The sequence below is a fragment of the Dermacentor silvarum genome, chromosome 4 (genome assembly GCF_013339745.2).
Source record: "Dermacentor silvarum isolate Dsil-2018 chromosome 4, BIME_Dsil_1.4, whole genome shotgun sequence".
Taxonomy (NCBI): domain Eukaryota; kingdom Metazoa; phylum Arthropoda; class Arachnida; order Ixodida; family Ixodidae; genus Dermacentor; species Dermacentor silvarum.
Genome location: NC_051157.2, coordinates 184,891,666 through 184,898,254, shown reverse-complemented (window position 1 = coordinate 184,898,254; position 6,589 = coordinate 184,891,666). Strand labels below are relative to the sequence as shown.

Below are 6,589 nucleotides of genomic sequence, written 5' to 3'. Positions count from 1 at the left end.
CAAGAGACGTATCCTCGCCTCAGATCCTGTTGTAGCTTGCATTAGGAGCAAAATGGCTATATACTCCGCTTAAACGTAGCTTGCCAGAAAATATAAATTAAGCTGTCGTTCGTAGGAACCTCGCGGCACTGTTGAAAAATTGAATGTGTGAACTAAGTGCTATTCTTGCAGTTGGTGAAATTCATTTGTAGAAAACTCTCAGTCTAGTTTGTTGACATGAATAAACTAAAGAAACTCAGCAGTGCTGCATTGTGCGAAGGAAATGGGAATAACGAAGGTTGCGGGTTCGGTCCCCGATGTCGACAGGTTATCTTTTCGTCAACTTTCATTTCTCGCCAAACTGGATCTCTGGTTAGGTTGTCCATGGTCTAATGGGTAGCGCATCGGGCTGCTCTGCTGAGCGACCGAGGCATCACGCTTGGCGCTGTGTCCCAGCAGACAAGTTGTGAGAGTGACCGCGTGCGCAGGATGTCATCAAATGAGATTACGCAGCAACCTAGCACGCCTTCACCGGATGCCAGTGTTAGGGGGGGGGGGGGGGGGCAGCATTTGATATTTGAATGTGAGATCAAACGTATGCACGCAGCTACGCCTGTGATCCGGCGCAGCCCTATGACCCGCCTCTGAGTCGCTCATGACGCAAAATGAGACACACAAAAAATGCAGGGAGCCAAAACTCAAGAGCTCGAAACCAACTGTGGGCCCAACTTGGGTCACTGGGTATGCGCCACTAGGTATGTAGCACTCTTCAACGAACCTCTTTGGCGCCAACTTGAGTAACTGGGTATGTGCACCTGCGCACGCGCAACTTTTCCGGGAAAGAAAAGACCCTTTAAAATTTATCCGGTGCTCGGTGGATTCGCACCCGCACCACATGTGGAGTTCAGCGGCGGCGCGCCAGCTTGATGGCGTAGCGTGTGCAGTGGGAAGTGCGGGATAGGAGCTCGGCTCTATACACGCTTCGGTGACTTGACACAGCCTATAGTTAACCTCTCCACCTTTCCTTCCTCCCTACTCTCTCTCTCTCTCTCTCGGCGTTGATAATACGGCTTGTCGCTGCATTACTTCAGTGCTAATTGAATTAACGTCAGCATTCATCGTGAGATGGTTTGTGCCGAATTTTTTTTTTATTGTTCTCACTTCCAAGCCATAGAACTTACCAACTGCGAGAGACGAGTCAAGAAGCGGGTGCTCTGAAAATGATTGTATATTTAATAATACGGAAACCAAAGAAAGTATAATAAATATAACTAAATAAATAACTGAAAGCTAAGCTCGTCATGTCCTCGCTCAAGTGCGTTCGCGTGAGTCTGTACGGAAATACATGTGACAAGCCGCTAATGTCACTGACAACATGGAATCGATCCGAATACAAGGTTTACAGTGGTATACGAACGTGCAGAATTTAGGTTTTCTTCTCAACCCTTGATGATGTTCAAACTGCCGTGCTATGTTAATGAATTAAATCCTATAGAGTAGAGAAGGTTTGTTGTTACCTCCGTCTGGTTAATACACAAGAATAACTAACGCAATCATGACAATAGAATTCTTGTCGCATGAATGTGACACCCAAAGTTACATACGCAGTCGCGTTTCAACGACAGCCACATTTATATGACGTGTTTTCTTGACAGCGTGCTCATGCATTTTCTTGAATGAGCATTTCTTATTCAGATACCTCGTCGGTAAAGAGGTAAACATGGGCATCCACTTGGCTTCCTGAGTCACTTCGGCATTTTTCTAATCTTCAGTTTTGGCTCCCTGCATTTTTTGTCTGATTCTGAGTCATGAGCGACTAGAGGCGAGTCATAGGGCTGTGCCGGATCCCCGGCGTAGACGCGTGCATACGCTTAACCTCAAATTGAAATATCAAATGCCCCCCACTGGCATCCGGTGAAGGCGTGCTAGGTTGCTATGTAATCTCATTTGATTACATCCTGTGTGCGCGATCACTCGCACACCTCGTCGGCTTGGAAACAGCGCCAAATGTGACTTTTTCTAAGTTCCCTTCCCTCCAATCTTCATTAATTAGTTTTATTGATTTATATTACGACTATTGCGCCAGAGAGATCACATGGGGTTAGGTGGTGATGTACCGGCACAAATCGTTGGTGCTTAGACAGTAGTTCTGAAGTAGGCAATCATTAAATGGCTGTAGGTGGCCAGATCGTTCCGGTGTTTGACTATGCGTTGAAGAAAGTAATGCTAAGGAGTTTTCGTGTGGGCAGGGAGAGGAAAATAGCGTTTGGGTAGCAGTGGTGGGAGATGTGATGAGATGGTCTGCTGGGTGGGTGTGAAAAAATGTATGATAAAGGCAAGAAATTCGTGGGGCCGCAACATTCATATGGGGGTGGATTACCAGCGAAGCTGTCTGTTTAAGGTGCATACATGGAGTGCATACGTTAAGAAATAATACATTTTTTTCTATACAGTATCACACTACGCCGACACAAGCGCCACCGCGGTCACCGCACCTCCCATTATCTGCCGAAACCGCTGCTGCAGCCGCGCCGGCACCTCCGACGCGCCTGACGTTTTAACCACAGAAGTGCGGGCCATGCGCACAGGTGCCGTCGCCACACTCTTTCCCCATCTCACTATTCGTCAACCGGGATTTAAAACAAATAAAGCGCATGAATGCCAACTTGCAACACCAAGGGCACTTTTATAGATAGATAGATAGATAGATAGATAGATAGATAGATAGATAGATAGATAGATAGATAGATAGATAGATAGATAGATAGATAGATAGATAGATAGATAGATAGATAGATAGATAGATAGATAGATAGATAGATAGATAGTGTTTCTCTTACAACGCTAAATTAATGTGGTTCCATTTGGAACAGAGATATTAAACTTATTTTTGGAAGTTAGCGGAGTGCTTGAAGCCTGCTTCACCTCCGCCGAGGGTGGGGCCGGTATTGCACTATCTCCGGGATCTAGCCACGCATTCCTGTCCACGCGCCGGGATACGGACGTAAGCCGGTCAAGGTACCCCCCTGGAAACGCATGCCGGGGATGCATACGGGGGCTAGATGTAATCAGCTTCGGTGTAAAAGGGTTCTATTATTACGGTGCGAGGCTAGGCTAGGAAGGTAGCGTTTTTTTTTTTTTGCTGTTATGCTAGCGTTATGAGAATAATTGTAAATGATGAGTCCGGTCTCGATGTTTTGAGCTGACTCAAAAACTGCTTGTTGTGTTTTCTTGATTCTGACCAAAAATAGCGTTAGCTAACTCTAGTTTCGGACGTAAAACAGCCTCGTAAGCGAAGAGTTCAACGAAATGGGGGGAGGGGGGGTGCAGAAATAATGTTGCGGTGCAGGTGTCCAAGTACTTTGTTAGCAGAGTTTCTAGCTTCATCTGTATACAGGGCTGATGCTAGGTCAGAAGAAAAGTGAACTCCAAGATATTTGACAGGTTTTTTTAGACTTATGGGGTGATCATAAAGTTGACTCTACGTGTCGGAGCATAAGGAGCTGCCTCCAGCCGCAACGAAAATTGCAGTCGGGAAGAAGCATTTTCTTGCTTGTGGTCAATACGGAAACTTGCCCGGTGACTGATTAATGTAGGGTTCAACGCAAAGGCCCCACAGAGGCTACCAGAGATGGCCCACGTTAAGGACTCCGAAGCAATCTTGACGAACGAGGTTTTTAATGCGGGCTTCCCGGGGGCTATCTGTTTGTATGTATGTATGTTTTTATGTCTTCATCTAACCGTTTTCTCGTCAACCTGATTCACTGTGTAGTCCCCGGTCGAATGGTTTGAGAATCGGGCTGCTGTGCTGAGGAAACAGAATTCGAAACCTACTGCCGCTACGTGAAGTTGGTTTATGGTGCAGAAACTTCCGGTGCGTGCAGGCGCGTCCTGCGCTGAGCGATAACGTTTGACATCTGGTAGCCGCTGAAAAGCGGTCACCCGGGAAAGATGAACAAGCGCACCTGTCAATATCATTCATACCTGGTGCAACGTCATTTTTTATTTAATTTAATAATTTAGCTATCTCAGCACTGTCAGTGGGATCCATAAATATAGAATTCTGTAGCGCTGCGGTGTTTACAAAACAAGAGCCTTGTTCGTTTCCAGAGCAACTGCTGTATTCACCTGCATTGACGAAATGACTTTTCATGACATTTGGCTGTCTTCCCCACGCAGCACCACGTTTCCCTCGCGCATTTTCATGATAGCCCCCGTATTTCGCTTCTTTTTTTCCTTCCAGTAAGGGCATCAACCATCTCCCAGAGATTTCTTGGGTTATCAGAAATGTTTTCAAATTTATCGTGATAATATTCGCATCAAGTTTTCTTTAAACCATATGTCAGTGCGTTACAATATTTTTTGTACTGGGTGCGCACTTCGGGATATCACAGGCGCAAGAAATTATTGAAGATGTCATTTTCCTTTCAATGCGCCTAAAAGCTAACAATTTATCATTTTATCAATTATTCCCGATCCTTTTCCCGATAATTATTCCCGATACTTTTCTTTTGCGAGAGGAAGCTCCTCTCGGAAACATCGTGTCATAACATTGACGTAATAAATTCAAAAGGACATTGTAAGCCACATCTACATTTTTTTTGTATACATCACTTCAATCGAGTGCTTCAACCGGCTGAAAGAATACGCATTTAGTTTCGCTATTAATGTGAGTGATCCCGAAAAAAATGTGAGTGATTAATGTGACCTATTAATGTGAGTGATTCCCCACCACATGCGGGACATCGTCGAGCCGTGACACGACACCGGATCTCACCTTTGTCAGGAGCATCGCAGCGGTCAAGTGGACGAACTTTGGGGTAGACTTTGGTAGCGACCATTATATCTTGGCCACGCACCTCCAGGTCGAGCAGAAGAGACAGCGCATGTTCCAGGACACAGACTGGGACAAGTTTCGCAAGATTAGTGAAGAGCGAACGGAGAGGGAGGACAAGCCTAGCCTCGAACAATGGGTGGCACAGGTTAGAGACGACATCAAAGCTACCACCAAAGAGGTTTGTACCGACCTCCCAGTGGAAAAGATGGACAGTCGTCTGGCTCACCTGTTGGAGGCCAAGCAGTCCCTCCTCGCCAGGTGGAAGGGACAAAGGCTCCACCACAGGCTCAGAAAAAAGATAGCAGACATCAACAGAACTATAGAGGAACACTGCAGAGCCCTCTCTAAACAGCAATAGAATGAGGTGTGCAACTCGATCGACGGACAGATGCGCAACGGGGGATCCTGGAGCCTCCTAAAGCATCTCCTCGACGAGACGAACACTAAAACCAACCAACACAACACACTGGCGCGCACCTTACACGCAGCCAAGCGAGAATATTCGAGCGAGGAAATTTTATCCAGACTCGTGAAGAAATACCTGTCTGTCGCATCGAGCCCTACACCACCTTCCCCTGATTACGAAGGCTCCGGGAACCCTGAGCTTGACGCAGAATTCGGGATTGAGGGGACTAGGCAGGCGCTCCACGCCCTCAACGGCAGATCGGCTCCGGGTCCGGACAAGATCACGAACAAAGCGCTATGGAACCTGGACGACAAGTCCATCGAATACCTAAAGGACATCATTAACCAAGCATGGAGCAGTGGTATAGTCCTGGAAAGGTGGAAATCTGCCAACACCATTCTCATCCCCAAGCCAGGCAAGCCGTCCAGCCTCGATAACCTCCGCACAATTTCGCTCACATCGTGCGTGGGGAAGGTTGCTGAGCACGCAATCCTAAACAGGCTTTCTCGCTACCTGGAGGACCACGACATTTAGCCATACAACATGATCGGCTTCAGGGCTGGACTATCGACCCAGGACGCGATGAAGCTCATCAAGCATCACATTATTGACTGTAATACACAGGACACGAGAGCCATACCAGGTCTATATCTGGAAAAGGTCTTTGACAACCTTCCCCACTCGTTCGTTTTAGACACAATCTCGAGCCTTAACCTAGGGCAGCACTTCCATTCCTACACGAAATCTTTCCTGTCAGACAGAGATGCCACCCTTAAGATCGGGGACCTGACTTCAGACATGATCAAACTGGGATCTAAGGGGACGTACAAGCGGCAGTCATATCCCCAACCCTCTTTAGCCTCGCCATGAGTGGTCTATCCAGGAGACTCTCTGCTATCGACGGTATCAGTCATACCATATAGGCAGACGACGTTACTATCTGGTGTACGGGAGCTAGTGATGGACAGGTAGAGACGGCCCTGCAAGAGGCGATTGATGCTACCGAGAGATACCTCGAGTGCACGGGCCTTCGGTGCCCACCTCACAAGTCGGAACTGCTACTATATTGACCCAAGCGCCGAGGCCCCAAACCAAAGGGATGGAAGCCACTCGGCGAATGCGACATCAAACTACGGACAAGCGAAGGAGGCTATATTCCGAGGGTGGATGCCATCCGGATTCTCGGCATGATGGTCGAGTCGAGTGGCTCTAACAACCAGACAGTGCTGCGACTCATTATGAAGACGGACAATGCCATCAGATTAATAAGAAGATCGTGGCCAACCGGCAGCAAGGCCTCGGAGAAGACAACCTCGTGAGATTGGTACATGCGTTCGTAATGTGCCATTTCACTTACGTCGCGGCCA

The 6,589-nt window shown here is 47.5% G+C and overlaps 1 pseudogene; it reads left to right on the top strand.

Annotated features, from left to right (window-relative positions):
• The first annotated feature begins 2,803 nt into the window (after window positions 1-2,803).
• LOC119451175 (U2 spliceosomal RNA) lies at window positions 2,804-2,958 on the top strand (annotated as a pseudogene).
• The last annotated feature ends 3,631 nt before the right edge of the window (window positions 2,959-6,589 follow it).